The 24,070-nt window shown below is 36.6% G+C and overlaps 2 long non-coding RNA genes across 2 annotated transcripts; both read left to right on the top strand.

Moving 5' to 3' along the window:
* Positions 1–13,244: 13,244 nt before the first annotated feature.
* LOC145802044 (uncharacterized) lies at positions 13,245–21,238 on the top strand. The gene is made up of 3 exons (XR_014344263.1): positions 13,245–13,398; positions 16,676–16,792; positions 21,017–21,238. It is a non-coding gene; the product is annotated as an uncharacterized LOC145802044 (long non-coding RNA).
* Positions 21,239–21,266: 28 nt separating this feature from the next.
* Positions 21,267–22,839, top strand: LOC145802045 (uncharacterized). Its single transcript, XR_014344264.1, has 2 exons — positions 21,267–21,444; positions 21,924–22,839. It is a non-coding gene; the product is annotated as an uncharacterized LOC145802045 (long non-coding RNA).
* Positions 22,840–24,070: the final 1,231 nt, after the last annotated feature.

The following is a 24,070-nucleotide window of genomic DNA, read 5'->3' as shown; positions in this document are numbered from 1 at the left end:
CCGTGTGCACGCATTTCGAGGTACTTCATTTTCATCCATCGGCATCCTATGTGAGTGTGGCTGAGGCTCCCTCATGTTGGTATAAGCCCATATCATGTTTTCATGTCATTTGCATTGCGTATGCCATTGCCTCGGTTTGCGTGCCCGTGTGCACGCATGTCGAGGCACTTCATTTTCATCCATCGGCATCCTATGTGAGTGTGGCTGAGGCTCCCTCATGTTGGTATAAGCCCATATCATGTTTTCATGTCATTTGCATTGCGTATGCCATTGCCTCGGTTTGCGTGCCCGTGTGCACGCATTTCGAGGCACTTCATTTTCATCCATCGGCCTCTTATGTGAGTGTGGCTGAGGCTCTCTCATGTTAGTATAAGTCCATGTTGCATTCCATACCACATTTTCATGTCATTTGCATTGCATATACCATTACCTCGGTTTGCGTGCCCGTGTGCACGCATTTCGAGGCACTTCATTTTCATCTATCGGCCTCTTATGTGAGTGTGGCTGAGGCTCTCTCATGTTAGTATAAGTCCATGTTGCATTCTATATGCCATTTCCATGCCATTGCATTGCGTATGCCTTTGTCTCGGTTTGCGTGCCCGTGTGCACGCATTTCGAGGCACTTCATTTTCATCCATCGGCATCTTATGTGAGTATGGCTGAGGCTCTCTCATGTTAGTATAAGTCCATTTTGCATTTCATATGCCATTTTAGCCGTATTGCATTGCGTATGCCATTGCCTCGGTTTGCGTGTCCGTGTGCATGCATTTCGAGGCACTTCATTTTCATTCATCGGCCTCTTATGTGAGTGTGGCTGAGGCTCTCTCATGTTAGTGTAAGCCCATATCACATTTCCATGTCATTTGCATTGTGAATGTCATTGCCTCGGTTTGCGTGCCCGTGTGCACGCATTTCGAGGCATCTTTTTTTTTATAGCATAGTGCATACTAGGTTGTATCTTAGATTGCATTACATATGCCATTGCCTCAGTTTGCGTGCCCGTGTGCACACATTTTAAGGCATCTCATTTTCATAGCATTGAGCATGCTAGGCTGCATCTTAGTTGCATTCATGCATATCATGCATATCGCATCGTGTTCGGAATAGGAGTTAGCCCGGGCACGGGAAACGAGGTGCATATCGTACTCCGAGTGACGGAATGTGTCTCAATTCCCCAGTCACCGACACTCCGGATTATCCATGATGGAGTTAGGTTTTGTTGTGTTTATACGTGCATTCATCCTATATTGAATTGTGCATTTTGACTCCTCGGCCATCATGCCTCGATATGCGTGATTGGTGGCACGAGGATCGAGGCATGCATATATCTGTGAAAATACATTGCTATGCTCCTTTCCTGCTCTCTGTTGCCGCAAAATGAAGAATCAACAACTTTTCGGAGCTCGGCACGCTTTCCAAGAATAACTGCTAAACAGAGGCTAATTGGGGCATCCCAGTGGATTTCCGCGCAAGGCAGCCCAGACATGCATCATCCATCAGGAGCAAGGCAGTCCTTGGCTTGCATGCCAGTTTTACAGTTTTCTTAGTTAATTTGTTAATTAATTAGGAATTTGTATATTATTCGGACTGTAATATTTGGACTGTAATATTCTTTCATTCGGGACTGTATATTTATTCGGACCCTCTGCGTGAGGGCATAACTGTAATAAGTTTGCGTGTGTGTGTTGTATGTCTTCCAACCCCACGTCTTTCTCCCTTTTATTTACCTGCTTATGATGATTATATTAGGGCATATTTCAATTAGCATACAGTATGATAGCATGTTTGCATTCATTCATCTGTTTTGCATGCACCGAGCTCGGCGCATCATACTAACTGCATTGTATTTTCAATTCCAAGATTGAATACATGTTAGCTGTAGCATTCCATATGCCATGTTTAGAATAGCCGAGCCTGCTATAGTTGCATTTTTGCATGTGTTGCATTAGGCATTTTTGTATACTTAGGATCATGCATGATTTCTAATGTAGTTTCTATTTTTGCTTGGAGTACTCGGTAAGTTCTATGCTTTAGCATCCTTGCATGCTTGTGAGTGACTGCCATGAATAGCATGCTTGCCATGAGGCTATTTGCTTATGTGATATATCTGCCTGAATGCCTGTGGGTGAAGGTTGGGTTATTTGGATTGGAACAAATCATTGACTGTGAGTTTTAAGCCCCCTAGATAGTGGCAAAACCATCTTTCCTAAGCCCACTTGCGGGTGGCAAAATCTGCATTTTAAAGCCTACTTGCGAGTAGCAAACCATCTTTCAAATAAACAAGCATGAAATGTTTTGTTCCAATTCGGGCGATCCAGTCTATACTTGTATGCTGTGTGCATCACATAGTAACCTAGGCTAATAACCGGAATAAGGACATACAAAGTTTTCAAAAATAGATATCATGGTTAGTAGAGGCCGATCTTTGATCGGGCGAGCGGGGGTGCTCACGAAGTGACCTTCCCCAATCGTACCCAAGTTCCCGAGCCGAGGCAACTTTGGTGATGACGGACACGTGGCCTTTGGCACCGAGTTAGGGTTTCCTAAATTTCCCATTTAAAAACATTTAGGTGGCGACTCTGTATCTGGCAAAGCAGTCCATGTTTGGCACTTCTTTCAAAATCTGTTTTCTCAAAACGATTTGCCGGATTTGGACTCTTTGGTTCAGATTTAGAACCGTGACAAATTTGAGAGTCCTGAACTGTAGTGACCCCAAAATGAACAGAACGGAAGCTCGTTCCTCCCGGGGCGTTCGGGGACGTCTACAGTTTCTGGCGACTCTGCTGGGGACTTAGAGAACTTGACTCAAACTCATGATATCTGTTTTTGACTACACTTCTGTGTTTCTTTGCATTGCATTTGCATCGGTGCGCCTAGGACACCGTGTTTGCCATCTGCTATTCCTGAACGGTTTGCCGGAGGCTTGTCTTGTCAAGGCATGACCATAAGGCTGACCGGTTGTGGGCTCTGCCAGTATGGGAACACGAACCCCGGTTTTACCGGGGCACCCTCTTTGACCATTCGACCTAGTGCATATTCGGATCCATAGTGACCATTCCAAACTAGGACAGGTTGCTTACCCGATTATAGGTTGTTTGAAACTGCTGCGTGCGTAGTGAAACCCTAGCTCCTGACAAAATAGGACAAGGAAACCCTACCCCAACATAGGGGTGTTTTGGCTCTCACTTGTCTGCTATGTGCTTTTAGAGTGCGTCTCTACAAGAATGCATGTATCAGTTTACAAGTTTGGACATCAGGCCTGCGGGCATCAATCAGTATTTGGGAGTCAGCTTTACCTGTGGGTATCAGACTCAGATTTTGAGGCCGAATTTTGGGGCAGAATTCAGTAGAGGGCACACTCATTCAACTATGCTCGTATCTGTTCAGATGGAATCAGGCTGAGATGCTGTCTGTTTTCTCTTTTGCTAGGTAGTCTGGGAACCATAGCTTCAGAAGGCTCCAATATCCCCCAAGGTTCATCGGACTTGTGCTGATAGACTTTGTCAGGTCAGAGATTCAGTTCAAGGGTAATCAGTGTTCCTTTACCAGAGGCAGGGTAAAAAGGGCTAGTCGGGCACAAATCACCGGTCAGCAGTTACCAGGTCAACGGCCCTTATCCACCCCACCAGTGAACAGTCAGGCTGAGGTCTCAGTTTCTACTGCAGGGACAGATACCAACCAGTCAGATGGATCAGCAGAACACGTCAGGGATGGAGGCAATGATGCGCCAGATGCAAGAAAGTATGAAACTCATGCAGCAGGATGCTGCCCGTCAGGAGGAATTTGCCAAACAGCAGGCTACGATCATGGCTCAGCAGGCCGAGCTTATCATCAAGCTGCAACACCAAAGCGGTGCGTCCGCTTCACAACAAGTTCCTCCCCCAGCAGGAGCTCCAGCACCTGGGGAGACGCCGAACGTCCAGGATGATGCGGACATTCCAGGCGGGCCGGCTCCGCTCCCAATTTTACCTCAACTATCCAAAACACCTACCAATCTACCAGACTCTCCCTCCGAGTTCGAGATTGATCATACAGCTCTGAAATTGAGCAAGCTTGAGAAGCTCTTCAAGAAATCCCAGGGGGTAAAGTCCATCCCGGGCATTGAGGACGGATACACCGACGCAGCTGTAACTCTGCCGGACAGGTTCAAGATGCCTCACATCGACTGTTTTGATGGGTCAGGAGATCCCATGGTCCACTTGAGCTTGTTTTCAGATGTTTTGCACCCGATGGGCTTGACAAGATTGCAGAAGCTCTCCCTTTTTGGCAGGACCCTGTCGGGTATTGCGGTCACCTGGTACGCCAAATTGGAGGATTCAGTAAAACGAAGCTGTGAAGAGATGGCCAAGGCCTTCGTCGCACAATATTCATACAATACCCAAATCGAGATTACGACCCGTGATCTTGAGACGATGAGGCAGGAGCCGAAGGAGAGCTTCTCAGAATTCGTGACCCGCTGGAGGACCAAGGCTTCAATGATGACCCTTAGGCCCACTGACAAAGATCAAATTCGGATGATTGTGCGCAATCTCCAGCCCAAGCTAATGCAGAAAATGATCGTGATCCCCTTCCCTACCTTTTCAGATTTGCATGAGATGGGAGTGCAGATCGAGGATGCTATGAAGCAGGGCCTCTTTGACCAGGAGAAGGAGCAGCCCAGGAGGGCGTTTTCCCGCAGTTCGAATGCAACCACCAGTGGTGATGCAGCTGCAAGATCTTCTAATGTGGGCATGGTTACTACCACCGTATCAAAAACAGCTACCCCATTCACCAGTGCGTCCGGAAGTAGCTCACAAGGAACCAAATATCCACCCCGAGTCAAGAGGGTTTTCACCCCGCTTTATATGCCTTTGTCAAAAGCTTTAGAGGCCTTAATCCGAAAAGGACATCTGAAGCCATTGGAACAACGGCCTTTACCTGATCCTATCCCTGCAAAGCATGATCAGACTAAATACTGCGCATACCATCAACAAACCGGTCATGGCACCGACAGTTGCTTTCGTCTGCGCCATGATGTACAAGATCTGTTTGACAACGGGGTCATCCCCGCACCAGGTCCCGCGAAGTCTATCGGCACTTGATCAGTGAACTTGGGGGATAATGTGATGTGATTGGGGGGGTGAACCACCTGCGGGCAGCGCTCAGTTTACTCCAGATATGGTGGATGGCATGCACTGTTTTGAACATTTGCGAATGTTAGCTTTTGTGCTTTCTGACTCGGGTATTGAGGCAGTCTTGTCGTTTTGTTTCGAGTTTGTCGTTTTATTTTGAGTCAGTCTCTTTTGTTTTGGGTCTGTCTTGTTGCATCGAGTCAGTCCTGTTGTATAGGAGTCAGGTGATTCCAGGGGGTGTTGCCTCGGGCATCACCATTTTGTTTTGTGTTTGTCTTTTCGTTTTGTTTTGAGTCTGTTTCTGTCAGGGAGCCAGTTATGCCAACAGATTCTGAACGAAATAGCAGTGGTTTTTCACGCTCTTGTGTTTGCCTCGGCCGTGTGCCAATTATGCCAGAAAGTTTGAATGAAACGGCGGTACTTTTCGCCTACTCTTCTGCACCCCAAAATCATTGCATTGACCTAAGTTTTTCGAAACTTTTTTTTTTTAAAACACTGCGGTGAAAACGAAGAGAAAGGAATTCCTTGGGATTTACAAAACTTTGATCATTTGAGAGAAAGAGAGGCGTGCTAAGCCCCTTTATGAATGAAATCATGCTTGTTAGCGTGAGTACTGGGAAGGATCCTGGCTTGATCCAGATTGGTTCTACACTATCTTCAGCGCGAGCGATTTGTCGCTTTCTTAAAATTTTCAAAAACAAAATGTTTTGCGCAGTCCTGCGAAGACTTGTGTGGAATCGCTCTTGAGATTGTGCAGCTTAGGATCGCTCTCAGCCTCGAGACTCGACCCCTCTCCTTTCAAAACCTTGAACTCGAATTCAGAAGGTTCAACGGTCAACTACGACGTGAGGCCTGTGTGGCCCGATTTGAAGCATCCCTTGAACAAGAGGCCAGGAAAGTCAGATCAAAAAGATCAAATCTCATCAGGAGAAGTTTACGAAGCTAGAACAGCAGCCATTCTCCTGGATTCAGATAATTTCAAGATCTCAAAACCATTTGGCATGGACTCGTTACGCTTTTACCCTTTGAGAGGCTCGCTGGGCCGAAAACCCGGAAGGGCGACCTAGGCAAAAGTTAGAGCAAGAGAAAAATACAAAAAAAAAGAAGAAAACAAAAAATGCAAAAGAAAAAAAAGAGAACAAAAAAAGAAAAATGCAAAGAAAAGAACAAAAAAAAGAGAAGAAAAAGAATTGAAAAGAGAAAGAAAGAAGAACAAAGCTCGCAAGGTTGAAAACCCGCAACGGGCGCCTTGGCAAAAGTTAGAGCCTAAAAAGGGAGAGGTTAATACCCGAGTGTACCTTAACCCCGAACTACGTGAGGCTTGATTCCCATCTTTGGGATACGTAGGCAACTTCATTCTGAAGTCCAGCCGTAAAACAATTCGATTGTGTCCATGCGATGGTTCTGATCATCTTTGCTTTCTCTGTATCCGAGAGTTTGGTTGTGTTCGTCGCTCTGAGGACTGCCTACAATGCGCTGCGGTGCCATTCAAACAAGGGGCAACTTTCCGTTGCCATTCAATGCGCTGCGGTGCCATCCAAACAAGGGGCAACTTTCCATTGCCATTCGATGCGCCGTGGCGCCGTTCAAACAAGGGGCAACTTTCCGTTGCCATTCAATGTGCTGCGGTGCCATTCAAACAAGGGGCAACTTTCCGTTGCCATGCAGTTCCCCTCAAGCAAGGGGCAATTTTCCTTCGAATCCGAGGTTGTGCATCTCGAGAGTAGGTTCCGTGCTCGTTGAGCAGTGGTCGTTCGCAAAAATAGTTTTTGAGAATTTTTACTGAGGTTGACTAACCTTCTCAAAAAGTATTCTATTTTCAAAACTGGACCATTTCTCGGACCCAAAAAGGAAAACTCTCAGTGCTCACAGCCTAACTTGCATGATTTTAAATCAGAAAATTGAACAAGCATGCTAATCTAACTCTCATTTTGGTCAAAATTTTTTAGGAGAAAACTAAAACAAAAAATGGTCAAAATGATGAACTAGGGGCACAGTTGAGTCAGGCTTCCTGTCTTTCCCATTGTCAACATACTTGCCAAGAAAGGCACCGTATTCGCCAGAAAAGGGCACAACAAAGGGCAGAAAGCTCTCTCATCCTCCAAGCAGTGAGGTATCAAGGCGAGTGCGAAGCACGAATTGGAATGGATCGAGATGCTACATTCCCTCATCCGGCGCATCGACAGATGTCACCGAAGGAAATAGCCGCGAGCTGATTATGTTGGGTGTGAGCTCGCAATTTCCTGTTCATCCATCAACCACCCAGGGGAGGGATGAAAAATGAGAGAATGAAGAATAGAGAGACGTGCGATGAGAGGAAAAGTGAGAAGAGGGCTTTTTTAGAAAAATAGAGCTTGAGGGCCGAGTGATGTGAGGATCACAAATGAGAGAGGGTGGGGAACAATACCCGGTGAAACAGGCTCCCTGTGCATGTCTGAGTGTCGTGTCTTTTTGTTTTATCTCGATTCTTGTTTTGAGTCGTTTCGAGTGTTACTCGATGTGTCTAGGTTGCGTGCCTTTTATTTCCTTGTTGAGTTGCCTTGCTGTGTGCAGTCGTAAGCTCGATACCCGGTCAAAAGCTCATTTATCAATTCAAAAATAAAATCGTTTTACGCTCCGAGTGCCGTGCCGTTCTCCACATCTGTACAAAACAAGATTCGTTCTTTCATAAAACCGCAGGGTTCAACCCAGGTCATGCGAGAACAGTAGAACTAGGACCTATTTGAAGCTATATGGGTTCCAGACTACAAAGCAAAAGCAAAAGAGGAAATGTCGAGCATCTGAGTTTGTTTCAACTCCAGCAAGTTCCAAGACTACATTCCGTGTGTACCTCTTCAAGTCTTGCCAAAGCTCCGAAGTATGAGTGTGCCTCTACCTCAAGCTCAAGATCAAGTCTGCTTCAAGCCAAAATGGCGATCAAGTGCTCTCCCTGAGTACCATTCCCTGCTAGAGGCATCTTGGTTGTGTTCGCAATGAGTTCCTAGGAGACCAACTGCGACGGTGGAAACTAGAGTTCGAATGGCTAATGCCTAGAACGCAAAGGTTCGGGATTTCCGAGACTAAAGTCTGGTTTAAATACCCAGGGGCGTGTCCTCGGCTTGAAATCTGTATGGAAGCCCCATAGGTTGAGATAGCGTGTATGCACCTCAATTCTGGATACTGAACCAACCTAGTCTGTCACCCCGTTGGAGAATAGGGAAAGTTGTGAATATGATCAGGAAGAAAGGCAACATCCAAAGTGTTCTACGTGAAGAACCCTTGTCAGTATTTCAGAGCCTTTATACTGTGAGTTGAAGGTAAGTGTTTGAAGAGCACGAGGAGAGATCCCCGTCAGAGTGGAGCGGTTCATCGCCACTCACCCCATGAGGTGTTTTCTAAAACGCTGTTTTGTCTATTTATTGCTTTTCTTAAGCATTATGTATTGTATTGCATTGTACCTATCAAGTTTCTTTCTCACTCATACACGATATTGTATGTACAGTTCATTCAAAGAAGTTCTGTTTAAGATCATTCATTTAGTGTATCAATCACACTTCATACATTTAGTATATCAATCACACTTGTTCACTTAGTGCATCTATCCCACTTTGTGTTCACATTTAGTATATCAATCATACTCTGTTCACTAAGTGCATCTATCACACTTCGTATTCGCATTTAGTATATCAATCATACTCTGTTCACTAAGTGCATCTATCACACTTTGTGTTCACTTTCAGTATATCAATCATACTTTGCTCACATTGTGCATCTATCACACTTTGTGTTAATTTTCAGTATATCAATCATATTTGTTCACTAAGTGCATCTATCACACTTTGTGTTCCCTTTCAGTATATCAATCATACTTGTTCACTAAGTGCATCTATCACACTTTGTGTTCCCTTTCAGTATATCAATCATACTTTGCTCACATAGTGCATCTATCACACTTTGTGTTAATTTTCAGCATATCAATCATACTCTGCTCACATAGCGCATCTATCACACTTTGTGTTAATTTTCAGTATATCAATCATACTTTGCTCACATAGTGCATCTATCACACTTTGTGTTCACTTTCAGTATATCAATCATACTTTGCTCACATTGTGCATCTATCACACTTTGTGTTAATTTTCAGTATATCAATCATATTTGTTCACTAAGTGCATCTATCACACTTTGTGTTCCCTTTCAGTATATCAATCATACTTGTTCACTAAGTGCATCTATCACACTTTGTGTTAATTTTCAGTATATCAATCATACTTTGCTCACATAGTGCATCTATCACACTTTGTGTTAATTTTCAGCATATCAATCATACTCTGCTCACATAGCGCATCTATCACACTTTGTGTTAATTTTCAGTATATCAATCATACTTTGCTCACATAGTGCATCTATCACACTTTGTGTTCACTTTCAGTATATCAATCATACTTTGCTCACATTGTGCATCTATCAGACTTTGTGTTAATTTTCAGCATATCAATCATACTTTGTTCACTAAGTGCATCTATCACACTTCGTGTTCACATTTAGTATATCAATCATACTTTGTTCACTAAGTGCATCTGTCACACTTTGTGTTCACCTTTAGTGTATCCATCACACTTTGCTCACTTCACCCTTTGTATATGAATTACACTTTGCTCAAATAGTGTATCTATCACACACTCGCTTTGCTCACTTAGTGCATCTATCACACTTTGTGCTCACCTTTTTGTGTATCAATCACATGTTCGCTTTGTGTATCTATCACACATGCACACTGTATTCGCAGTGAGAATTCCATAATTTTCTTACATCCTTTCTGCACGAGGTGTAGTTTGGCTCGAGTTTACTTGCTTGCCTAGCACTCGCTTAAAATTTTGCATTTATTTCGCATAAGTGCTTCATTACAGCTCTCTTTGCATGATCATGAGTGATAACCGGCTTCGCGTAGCGTATAAGTCCAACTTTCAAAACCGGCCTCGCGTAGCGTATAAGTCCAATCTTCAAAATCTTCTTGCATATCATTTGCATTTTGCCCCTGCCTGCGGGCACATCTTTGTCTATCCTATCTGCTCTGTCTAAGTCTTCGGCCTTGTCAAAAATGGGTCGTCTTTGGGCTTTGACATTCACTCCCGTCATTCTTATGACTTCCGAGTTCTGTCAAAGAGGGGCAACTGTAGACACCCCATTTTTGACCGACCTTAAGACTCAGACGTCACCAATTGAGCGCTTGGTGATGTTGCATATCGTGCTCGTTCAGAAGTCTCAGAGTCGCGGCCGTGAGCCCTGCCTCCGGATTTCCGAACCCTCTTCTATGTCTTGTCTCGGTTTGCGAACCAGACTCGGTTTTCTCTGTTTCTTTTCCTAAGGGTAGGGAGAGGTCCCATAGACCATCTCTCAGTGGCCGTGGGCTACATTTCATGGCCGTAGGCCATTTTGCCCATTTCGGAGTCCGGTTTCCGATTTTTCGGGACCGTTGGCCGTGTGCCTCGGTTCGGGACCGCCTAACCATCTCCGTTTGCTCTAAATTTTGGCATGCATCTTATTTGCTCCCTTTTAAGGGACACTGGGGTCTGAGAAACCCACTTCGTGGCCGAATGCCACTTTCGGTGCTTGGCAGCCCATTTTTCGGGACCCCAAACTGCGCGTTTTGGCCCCCGAACGTTCATTTTGCAACGGTTTTCGTTCGTTTTTGGCAGGTACCTCTGTTTTATCACTGGGAAGGTCACTGAAGGGTGGGAGGCCAGTAATTGTTGCAGCAACCAGTTATATATCCTCCGACGCCCGTTTTTCACACTTCCGGGCTAATGTTGAACACCTTGGGCCCATTTTCTTGAACTTTGAACCACATATTTGTGATGTACACACATGGGAGGACCCTAAAAGTTGGTGGCCGGCCACTAATGTTGCTTGACCCTTTTGAACCCCTCCTTCCGGGCTAATGTTGAACACCTTGGGCCCACTTTCTTGAACTTTGAACCACATATTTGTGATGTACACACTTGGTGTTCCCAAATCGCTAGTTTATATATATATATATTAGCATATGTCGTTATGCGCAGAATGAACAAATAACTTAAAATTAATTTCAAAATTAACAGTAAATAACAAATACACCTCTTGAATTTTGTTTAATACGAATTGTCTATTGTAATTTGAAAAATTATAAATACCTCAATTCCTAACTAGTCTCTTATACAATAATAAAACTATTTGAATTATTAATTGAAATATATTTCTAATATCATTAAAAATTGTTAATTGATTTGATATTTTTTAATAAAATGGGTAATTTGTTATGAAATTTTAAACTTCAAGAGACGAGATGCAATTTTCGGATTTTAGATTTTGAGTGATATATTTTGAATGATAAACATTTGGAGAGAAGATTAACTTAAAATCAATATAGTTAATGAGGATTTTAAGAACAAATTTTGTGAAATAGTAATGTGTGGAGGATCAATCAATTAACCAAAATAGATTGAACAATGATTTAAAAGCAAATGTGTGAATAAAAGTTATGATACATTTATACATATGAGCATATATTTAACATCACAAACGTATATTATTATTTACAAATACATTAACATACATATGTTTGGACATGTAGATACTCAAGGCTAAAGATCAAACAAAACCAAACCAAGCCTTAAGTCCTTATAAAACATTCTTTTAAATATAAATATTTATATCAATTCCCAATAATAAAAAGAAACAAATATATGAATAAGTGTAAAATTAACCTGTTCTAAAATACATATTGCGTTAGATTGCTGGATTGTGTAAGATTTTGCCTTCTTCTAAAATGCTCCTCATGTTGAATGGTATTTATATTTTGCCTTAAATTCAACTAATAAATTTGCATTGAAATATTCAAGCTTTTAAAAGATTAGTATGTATATATATCTCAATGCTAAAAAATTTCCGTACTTAATTTTCATTACATGATATAATTAATATGCTTAAATATTGTTTTTAATTGTAAAATCTAATATATTTTTGAAATAATATGACTGTACCTAAATTAAAAGTTGAAAATAGTAACTACATGACCTTCAATATAACACGAATTAAAAAAAAAATCTAAAATAAGCATAAATCAAGCTAAAATTTATATTTTTAAGTTCCGATGTATGCATGTGTTAAATACTAGGGTTTTATATTGTTAATAACAAAAATCGAAATGTTTAGGTTATGACAATCCTTAGGATTGGAGTTCTAGAGAGAGGGGGAGCCATTTCAATATTAGCCTTTAATTATAAATTAGGTGCATCTAAAATTTAAAAATAAATAAATAAATAATTGTATTTCAGTTTGGAAACCAAACAAGATTTTTTTTTTTTTTTTTTCAGTCAATATGAATATTTACAATATAGAGAAGCCTAATCAAACTAAGAAATGACTATTTTATTTATTTATTTATATTTTTTCAATTAGTAGAAGTATACAATATAGAAAAGTCTAATCGACCTAAGAAAGAGTTTCATAATGGAAAAGAAGTAAATGATATACCAAAGCCCCATAATAAGAGAAAAATTATTAATCTTTGTAATTAGTACTAAGGATCCTAGTCTTCGAAGGGGAAGTGTGTAGGAGTGGCCAACTGAGCTAGCCTAAATTGATTCACAAAACTCAATATTGAAGTATAAAACTTAATCCACATAAATTGGTAAGTATAAAACTTAATCAAAATAAATTGGTGATGTGAGCTTGCTTATGAGATAGATATATATACTAGTTTAATTGCTTGTTCTCATTACATGGTCGATTATTCAAAAAGATAAAATAATAATTGTCTTCCAAATCTAATAATAGATATTTTAAGTTAATGCGGTGTTTGGTTGGAGTTTTTGAGGTGGGATTTGGAAAAGGAATGAGAAATGTAATCCTATTTATGTTTGGTTATAATAAAAAATATATGGGAAAAGAAAGAGGGTGAGAAATAAATAAAGAAATAGGATACCTTTTAGGACATCAATTCTATTTTATAACCAACACAACCAAACATAGTTGAGATTTGGAATTCTATTAATTCTTTCTCCTTTTCCTTTCATTTCCATTTCCCTTTCCATTTCCCTTCCCAAATCCCCCAACCAAACACAGCGTAAGTGTTTACATATAATCATCATTTTGTTGATTTATGCCATTAATGTTTCAGATTTGGCTATGTATTTACTGGCAAGCAACCCTAGATTAGCATTCTCCAAGTGGCAGGATGTCTTTCATTTGGAAATACTAGCCCAAATGCCGTCTGCTTTTCGTAACGGAACAAAATTAAACATCTGGAAGCGTTTTATCTATTATTGTAAGTCTCCTGGCTATTTCCCTTTCTCATGATTTTTATGCTGCCTTTTACACATTTATTAGTTTATTTATCTTCACACAGAAAAACAAAAACAAAATCTATTTAACTCTTGTGTAGTTCAAGAGTAATGTTCCACTTACTAAATTTTATACCATATTATATTTATTATTTCATCAGCTAGCACCTCATTAGAGATAAACATGTATGAGTGATAAGAGCTATTATACTAATAATGTGGTAAAAAAAGAGATGATAAATGTAAGGGCAAATTATACCTGTGGTCCTTATGTTTTATACCTTATGTCATTTTAATTTCTATATTTTCTATTGGCTCAATTTTGATCATTAATGTTAGATTTTGTGTCAATTTAATCCAGTTGATAATGTCATTAGTGTATTTGATGAAAAATAATCACTGAATTGATTAACATACTGAGTTAAGTTAAAATTTTACTCTTAAAAATATGACACGTGCCACTTATATGCGTATTTTTTACAAATAAAAAGAAATTATAAGAGTTATTGTTAATTGGTTCAAATTTAGATAAAATTATAAATTCAAATTAAAATTAAATTAATTAAATTACTGGAACTAAAATGATATAAGAGTTAAAATATAAAGACATAATTTACCCAATGTAAAATGGTATAAAAAAAATGTGGCTAGGCTCGTGGGGGCCTACCGCTGGATGCTAATATCATAACATGATCATTTTGGAGTATTGGCTGCCACGAGGTCAATCGGTGCTACTCATGGTGAATATTTGGACCGTTGGACCACATGATATTAGCCCTGTTTGGTAGAGCTGTGGGAAAGTGCTTATAACTTATGCCTTAACAGCTTATAGCTTATAACTATGAACGTAAGCTGATTTCTGACTTATAAATTAAGTTTCTCCTGCCCACTCAAAGAATAAGCTGATTTCTTACTTACAAAAAATTATAAATTGCATTGTTAAGCTAAACCAAACACATCAAAATAGCTTAAATTAAGCTGAAAGCTAAAATAAACTGAAAAAAAGCTGCACCAAACAGAGCCATTGTCTTGAAAGGTTTACATGCTCCACCAAATGTCATTGGAAGGACTCTGGTTACCATTGGAAAAACACCCTTTGGCTCTATGACGTGGCATTTTGGGGGGCAATATGGTAAATTTAATAAAATTAATAGTCATTCATCATGCTAAAATTTGGCAAACTACTTCTATCGTTTCAAATTTGGCACAATTGATAGCACTATTGGAGCATTTTGTACTTATCCTGCCAAATTTTAACAACAGCATGATGGCTAACATCTGCAATTGATTTAAAGAATGTGAAGTAATTATAGAATATTAAAATATATATAATGTATTTATCTCATAAATATTTTAAAATATATTTAGGCATGGTTGGGGAAGAAAAAGGCTAAGCTTTTTTTTGTTAAAATAGTCACAAAAAATAAAATAGACTTTTTAACCCAATAAAACAAAATATCACATCTAACCCATAATCATTACATTTTTTCTCTCACAAAAAAATTAAAAAAGCTAAAAACCTTTCTCAAACCAAGCTTTTTAGCCCCAGACTAAAATAGCTAAAAAAATTAAAAAGTCAATCCATTTTCCAAACCATATCTTAGAGTGTACAAGTTGCATTTCGAAGAATATAAAATATTATTATTATGAAGATAATCATCGAATAGATTGTGTTCAGAAGATTCAAGATATGTTTTCAAAATGCCCACGAGATGTTAAAAATTGTCTGATATTATGAATTTAAAATTTTAATTAAAAAAGTGTGTGGCACGATTTTAAGAGTATCCACAAAATGTGGGTGTTTAGGGGTGAGCATGGTCCGGATTGAATCAGATTGGGGTAAAACCAGGACCAATCCGTTATTTACAGTTCCTGAAAAATTGGAACCAATTCAATCCGTTTAAATCATGGAACCAATCCGAACCAATCCATTTAAATACGGATTGGATCGGTTTAGGACCACGGATTCACATAATTAAATAACAAAAAAATATATATATATAACGCTTTAATTTCATAAAAACATAAACATAGCGCTATATTAATTCCACAATAGCAACATGTCTTTCTGTAATAGCGACATATTATTCTAGAATTTAAACAACCATAAGAAAATTGGTTTCACCATAAGTATTTAGACCATTACAAATTAAAATTAAAAACTAACAAACAAAAGTAATAAAAGAAGATATGATGTGGGTTTAGGTCTGAGTTTAGTTTTATATGGAATAAGAGAAAATACTATGGGGGAGGATGTATAATAAAAATATAGACTATTTGTATACGGTCCGGATCGGTTCCAATTTGGAACCGTGGGGTTCATTCCGGAACCAATCCGTGGACTACGAATTTTTAATTTTTCAATCCGAAACCGAACCACGGATTCAAAAAACCAATCCAAACCTATCAAATTAGACTAAACTGAATCGGATTACAGATTTTACAGATTCTTTACTCAGCCCTGTTGGTGTCCACCACGAAATGCCTCAAGTCCATGTAAGTGTCCGTTCTTCTTTAGGCAAAAAGCTATGTCAACAAACCATCCCCTGGAGATTTTTTTTTTTTTTTTTTGGTAACAAAAAGAGGAAAAATCAAAGGGAAAAAGAAAAAAGGTAAAAATAACCTCTAGATTGTGATATAATCCCATGCTAAATTATCCACAATCATATTACTCTTAATTTAATGAAATGGCATATCTGTTTATTTTGATAAAGCAAATAAATCTTAGAATAAATTATACTATTAGTTCATGTAGTCTAACAGAAGTATGACTTTAGTCGTTATAGTTTTAGTCCTTGTGATTTGAATCTCATATTTTTAATTTTATTGCAATGTCACATATCTATCATATGCGGTTGACATTATGAATGGAAAAAAATAAATAAATAAAAATAAAATAAACTATATGCCAAACTAGAGGGGTCAAAATAAAATTCAAAACAAACTATAGGAACCACTAGCATAATTTATTCATTATACCAGTGACCTTTATAATTTCTTTTGAATTTCAATTTGGTCTCTCTAGTTTTGCATGTGCTCTTTTTCCGTTCAAAATTCTACCAGTAACTAATGGAAGAATTATATTGTAATAAAATTAAAAGTATAAGGTTCAAATTGAAATTACGAGGAGCAAAGTGATATTTCACTCAAACTAGAGACATTAATAATGTAATTTACTCAAACTAGAGAGATTAGTAGTGTAATTTACCTAAATTTCTACATGGAAAGTGGTGTTCACATGTGGAATCATATATTTTTCAGTTGTTCCGGTTCAAGAGGGTCCTTTTGTCTTCAAATGTTCACCGAATGCTAGTGAGGACCCGGAGAAGCCAATTCAAAGTTCACAAATTCGACTTTTTAGAAAAGACTACTTATCTGGTTTGTCAGAATTGCTTATCTTCTTCTCTGCTTTTACTTATCAGTCTTGCAAGTATATATAAAGCTCTACTCACTAACTTGATCCAGTGAAATATAATAGTTAATCAACCTGGTTCTCAAACTACACACCTTTAACTGTTTAATAAATAAATAAAAAAAAACTAAACACCTTTAGCCTCCGTTCGGGAAGTGGATTAGTTTTTTAATTTTTTGACTTTTTTTTAACTATTTTAGCTTGGGCTAAAAAGCTTAGTTTGTGAAGGACTTTTTGGCTTTTTTAATTTTTTTTTTTTTGTGAGAGAAGAGTGTAATGATTATGAGTTAGATGTGATATTTTGTTTGTTGTGAATAAAATAGCCAAAAAAGTTCTTGCCAAACAGAGCCCTAGTTTTAATTTTAAATAAAAAATTTAGGCTCTGTTTGGCAGAATTTTCAAATTATAATTTCACCCATTGATTTGAGTGTGTTGTTTGCTTTGAGCTTTTAAATCACAATTCTACACTCATTTCTCAAAACTCAATTCAAAACATATCATTACTTTTCAAAACTCATAACCAAACACATAATTCAAAACTATTTTCAAAACTTAATTCAAATCAATATTTTAATTTTGTTAAAATTTTAATTTGGTTAAACTACAAGGACTATTTGCATAATTTTCCCTTTAATTTGGTTAGATTTTTTTTAAGGTAAACTATATTAGTAATCCCTATGTACGAGCACAAAATAATTGTCGCTTGTATAATCCTATTGATCAAACTTACGTTCCTTCAAACGTCATCGTAAGACCTGAAATCACAAACGTCAACTAATCGGCGAGTGTATACCAGAAATCCCTCCAATGCTTAAGTCAGCAAATAGACTAAGAATGAAACAAAAGCTTTGTAAATTCGGTAATAATAATTGCAATACTTGAAATTAGGGTTTGGTTTGAGCTTTTGTAAGTTTTGCATGGCACAATCCTAGTAGGATTCTAATTCTCCTTTGTAGAGTCCTCTTAAGAATCACATTCTTAAAGAATAATGCTCATCCTTTAACATCTTTCTCATTGCAAGCCAATTGAGATGGCACAACTCTTTACACAACTTCCAGCCAAGTAGTCGAACTACCTTGCTCTGTCCGCCTCTGATTTAACTGTGTAACACGCAGCGCCATGCAAGCCTAGCACGACGCACCACCATGTTTAACGTTGCATGGCCTTTCTCCTAGCCCAGTTAAAGCTTTACTACCAATTACATTTGACCACCTTCCCATATAGCTCAGTCAAACCTTTGACCGCCATTAGAAAATAGCTCGGTCTAAGAACATTAGCGTTTACCTATCCAGTCAAACTTCTTTGACCGATTTGACCTTCGTGCGGCCCAAACCAAGCTCTATCTAAAGCATAGCTCAGTTCACTAATGCGGCCCAAGTCTTAAGCCCACTTCAGCCTAGCTCGGCCCAATTTGTGTTATACAAATTACCCTCTCACCTTATATTTTGTCCTATGTGTCATTTTGTTCTTTATACTTTCAATTTGATTAATTTTGACTAGTAATTTTAAATTGTGTCAATTTAGTCCAATTAATAATATTGTTAGAATTTTTGACATAAAACAATCATTGAATTAGTTCATGTTAACTCATCAAGTTAAGCAACTTTCTAATTTTGTTTTTAAAAGTTTGACACATGCCGCTGTTGAGTGGATTTTTCATTAAAAAAAAAATTTGAGTGGATTTTTCATTAAAACAAAAAAATAAAAAAAAAAACATGTTAACAATTGTAATCAATTAGTTCAAATTGACAAAGTCATTAATTCAAAGTCAAAGTTGAATTAATTGAAACTATAAGAACCAAAATGATACAAAAATCAAAATATAAGAATTACTAGTATAATTTGTCCCTTTTTTAATAAAGTCTAAATAATACCTCACTTCCCATTTAACTATTTTAGATAGCGTGAGTGGCAAGGACTATTTAACGCACAAATGGGGGATCAAAATTGACAAAATCAAAAGATTAGCAATTAAAATGCAATAAAACTCATAATTTGGGAATTATTGGTAGAAGATAGATAATTTCATTAAAATAAAAGTCAACTATGTGAGAAAGTCAACAACACACAATAACAGGCGCACAAGAAGTCCGACCAACCGGGTGTCACTAAATCAGGCGTTAGCCGACTATAGTTAAATAAGTTCTAATCCAAATATTAGAAAAGACTAAATGAGAATATGGTTTGATCCATACTATTGTCTAAGAATTAGACCGTTGCAGACTTAAAAGGGCTGTTTGTTACACTTTTTAGGATGTGATTATAATTTATTTTAATTTAAAAGTCTGTGTCAGACTGTTTGATATAGTTTCTACTTATAACTTATTAGGTAGAAATAACTTAAATAAGTTTTTTTTTTTTTTGATTATTTAGAAGCTGAAAAAGATATATTTTTAAATTTTACTTTCTGATTATCAACTTTTAACTTAAAAAAAGTTTCACCAAACAGAGCCAAATATAAAAAGATTTATAATCTCTGAAGTATGCATTTTATGTCACTTTTCAATGTGTCAAATTGATCCAACTGTCAAAATTGTAACAAAATGATAATAAAATATACCATTCATAAAGTGTGTTGAGTGACTTGATTCCTAAACAATGACGGAAGAAGACTAAGCATATTACAGTGTTTAGTAGGGGTGGACAAATATGAAGTCGCGTCGGATTAGGGCTGAGCCTAAGTTAAGAAATACAAAAATATCTCTTGCCGAAGATCGACCCTATACATAAAAATCTCTCTCAAACTCGTCCCTAACATGGTATTACAATCCCAAGTTCATCCAAGAAAACCATTTATTAAATAAAAAATATATTATAAAATTAAAATTAATAATTTGTAATTGAGTTGACACAAAAACTTAATATTTAGTCATTACATTTTAACTATAGACTAAGTTAGATATGTTTTCCATCTTAAGTAAATATTTTCTATATAAAAATAAATAAAAACTAAGTAAATTATATGCATGTATATACTGGCTCATGCTAGAAATTATAATACATATCCTCAAAAAAATTGTATATCATATATAAGTTAGGACATTTGTAGTGTTAATTATCACAAATATCATAACTAAATTCTTTTGAGCCATAACTATAATATATATATATATATATATATATATATATATAATGAGTTGTAACCAAAAACAATATAAGGCATAGCTGAAAACCTTTTGAATTATAACCAAAATAATAATAATATGTCATAACCAATATTAAAATGAATCATAATTAACACCACAATGAGTCATAATCAAATCATAACCAAGTTATAAATAAAATCACAATGTCATAACCAAATATCACAAACATCATAATTGAAACATATAATACACACTCCAAAAAAGGGTATGTATTATAAAACTGTCCTATGTATATATTAATGCTAGTAGCATTCCTAAGTCCAACCCATTTATTAAACGAAGCTAAAAAGTCATTCCGGCCTTGCCTTATGAGCCTATATATCAATCGCAAACCCTTAAAAAAGCAGACTGGAATGGGTGACCAACAAGCCGGTGATCAATTTAACTCAAATACGGATATTTTGGGAAGAAATTGAATGACACAAAACGGGAATAGGAAGAAATTGAAAAAATTAATATTTTAAAGTGACACAAAACAGATATTTTGGGAACTATATATGCAATTTAGATGACACAATTGAAATTAGACCAATTTAACTCAAATACGAAAGTTTAAAGACAAAATTGACAAAAAAATATAACTTAGAGAACCAAAGTGACATAAAGCACATATTTTTAAGAATGATAACAAAACCAAAAACAAAGAACAAAGAACACAAACAGAGGACATAACAATTCAAGATGGAAAACCATCATTATTCCATTGAATTTTCATGTACCCTTGCTGAGAGTTGTATTATGTACAATTAGTATGAACCCCAACTATCACCTTGGCACTGTCTTCTAATTCTTAACAGGTTTGGCACTGTCCTCTAATTCTTAACTGGTTTGGATTTTTTTTTTTTTTTTTTTCTCAGTGAAAGTTAATTATTAGTTCTTAACTGGTTTGGATTGCTTTCTTTCACAATTCGACAGAAATTACAAGCAACTAATACTCAAAAAATGGTTCAAAAGATAGTTGAAATTCTGCAGTAGCTACTTGCAACTAACTGCACACAAGTTGATTATAAACTTACTTCATTCTTGACTTCATTCTAATTGTAGTGCCATATGTCAAGCACATTCAAGAGATAAAATCAATGCATGATCGCACAAAATTGTTTGTGAGAATGTTTTGCTGGGGACTTCAGGGTAGTCCAGAACATTCATCAATCCTTAAAAAGGCCTTTCTATTAGGGGCAAAAAATGGGATTCAAGAAATAGTAGAAGAGATCTTAGTGGTATTTCCGGATGCAATTTCTTATGTAGACGAAGAGGGGCATTCTGCTTTCCATCTTGCAGTTATGTACCGTTGTGAACATGTTTTCAATTTTATTATTCAACAAATGAGAGTGAGTAAAAAGTTACTGTTGAAAGTAGACAATGGAGGCAGCAATATCTTGCACTTGGTTGGACGAATGCCATATCAACCACAACTTGAAGTTGCTTCTGGTGCAGTTTTACAAATGCAGCGTGAATTGCAATGGTACAAGGTAATACATTTGTTTTGTATCTAGGCAAAAAGTTCTCAAGTTTATATTACATCTTGGTTTTTTTTTTCTTGAATTCCCTACAAACAAGAGTTAAGTTGTTATTTATCTCTACCATTACAAAAGAAAATGACAAAATGGGGAAAAAACTATAGGGAAGCTCAAGACATAATAAATAATAAATTATTGATTTTCAGCAAAATAAAATATGCGGAACAAAATTTGTATAAATCATAGAAGCATGCGATTATTCTTTTTTATTATTATGCGTCATTTTCTTATATAGAATTTCGTCAACTATTTTACCTTTCAGTACCCAATAATATTGCATGCATAGGAAAGTATAAATACAAGTGCTCTGAATAAATCTGAACATTTTTTTGTGCACTTTTTAATGACATTTTTCTGTGCATGCATAATTATTATTTATTGGGATGCACCATAAACTTGCTTTCACATTCCAAACTAACTTGATGGCGTAGGAAGTAGAAAAGCTGGTGCCGGTGCAGGCAACAACAACATTGAACCATGATGGAAAGACACCTATGATGGTATTTGACGAGGACCATCGTCGTATGATCCAATCTGAAGAGCAATGGATTGTAAGCCTGGCAAGTGCATGCACTGTTTCAACAACAATCATTGGCACAATAGCATTTTCGGCAGCCATTCAAGTGCCAGGGGGAGACGATAAAACAGGCCATCCAAACTTAAATAACAAAATCAACGGATCCACCTTCAGATTATTTGCCATATCAAATGCAGCCGCGCTATACTCGGCCATCTCCACATTCTTAATCTTTTTATCCATCTTCACTACACGCTATGCAGCAATTGATTTTCTATATTCCCTGCCCAATAGATTAATAATTGGCCTGATTTCCCTGTTTGTCTCTATAACATCCACTATTATAGCTTTTGGTTTTGCCCAATATTTCATGCTTTTCGAAGAACCGAAAACTTGGAAACCAATTTCAGTGGTCATAATGTCCTTTGCACTAGTGACTTTGTTTGCTTTCTTACAATTTCCCCTCCTCCTAAATATGATGAAAACCACATATGGCCGAAGCATGTTCAACCTTTTAGATGGAAGAAATAGTCGAAAAGGCTTAAGGTTTTGAGCTTCCTTATATGTACGTTGTATCAAAGTGGAAATGCAACATTGCTCATTTCGTCGATGCCATAGTGAAATACGCAAGATGAATAAAACTCTCTTCCCCCTTTCTCCCTCTTTGTGATATTAAATGTGTGCTTGTGGGTAACAATCGTAAGCACTCCAATCAAGTGTTTAGTGAACCTGATTATTGCTAAACTGTCTCTAATGTATCAAGTCTTTTGTGTTCGGTGCTGTGTTGCTTTAGTTTGTTATTGGAGCATACTCGTACAAGCGTTTTGTTACATTACAGCAATAGCCTCCTGTGTGTGCTGAAATTTAACCAATGCCACAACCTTGGCCAATATTATCATGCCACATGGCACCTTGACCCGAAGTCATACCACATGCATACCCAAAATCTTTAACCCACATGGTCCTACTAAAAAATACATCTCTACAACTTCCCCAAGTTCTCATGCCACTTGAGAACTCTAGAGGAATGGAAATTCTTCAGTTTTGCCTCTCAACGTAAGCATGTCATGATACCATTCACCAAACTATTTCATAAAGAGTGGATTTATCATCAATTTACTCTTTTTTAAATTAAAAAAAAAAATCAATATTTAATATTTAAATTTTAAATTTTATCAAATACTAACATAATGGAAGTACTTTGAAATGTGAGATTTTTTTATTGTTTATTTTTTCAACTGAGTTGAAAAATACCATAGTATCTCATAAAATGACATCGATTACAATTTAGTAAGTTTTGTTACTTGATCCAATGTAAAATGATAATAAAACACCATTGACCACTAACATTTTTCTTTACCCAAAAAGTGATCTGAGAAAATAATAATAATCAGTGTATTTAATTTTAATTTTCGTAATTCAGTTTTTTAAAAATTGAATTTTTTAATTTTTATATTTTTTTGTTTTTAGTGAATATTTTTAAAATTTCAAAAAAAATTTTACTTTGTTAGATACACCTTACTTAGATGTATCTAAATAAAAAAATATTTGTGAAAAATATTTTAAAAAATTAATAAATACACAAAAATACAAAAAATAAACTAAATTTTCATATTTTTTTTGTATTTTTGATATTTAGTAAAAAAAAAAAAATTCACAAATGTAATATTTTTTAAGCGTATTTATATTACATGTCTAAAAAAAAATTAAAAATTGCTTAAAATATTTTAAAAAATTCAGTGAAAACAAAAAATAATATGGAAAACAAAAAAATAAATTTTTTTTATAAGTGAATTCTAAAAACCGAAACCAAACAAAGTGATAAAATTCTTTTTAATGACTTCGACAATTGCTTAATCTTACTTCTGTCAAAACATTCCAAAACCAGAATTTTCTACTACATGTCCTTAGAAAGAATGAACATATATGGATTTAAATAATTTAGAAACATAACTACAAATTTATAATGACCTTGGAAAATTTAAACTTTTTATTATTATAATTCAACCCCAATTGAATTTAAATAATTATAATAAAGCTCACAAGTTTTCCCATAGTTAC

Source organism: Camellia sinensis, chromosome 11, assembly GCF_055761805.1.
Source record: "Camellia sinensis isolate YWXY chromosome 11, ASM5576180v1, whole genome shotgun sequence".
Lineage (NCBI taxonomy): Eukaryota > Viridiplantae > Streptophyta > Magnoliopsida > Ericales > Theaceae > Camellia > Camellia sinensis.
This window is presented reverse-complemented; position numbering and strand designations above follow the sequence as displayed.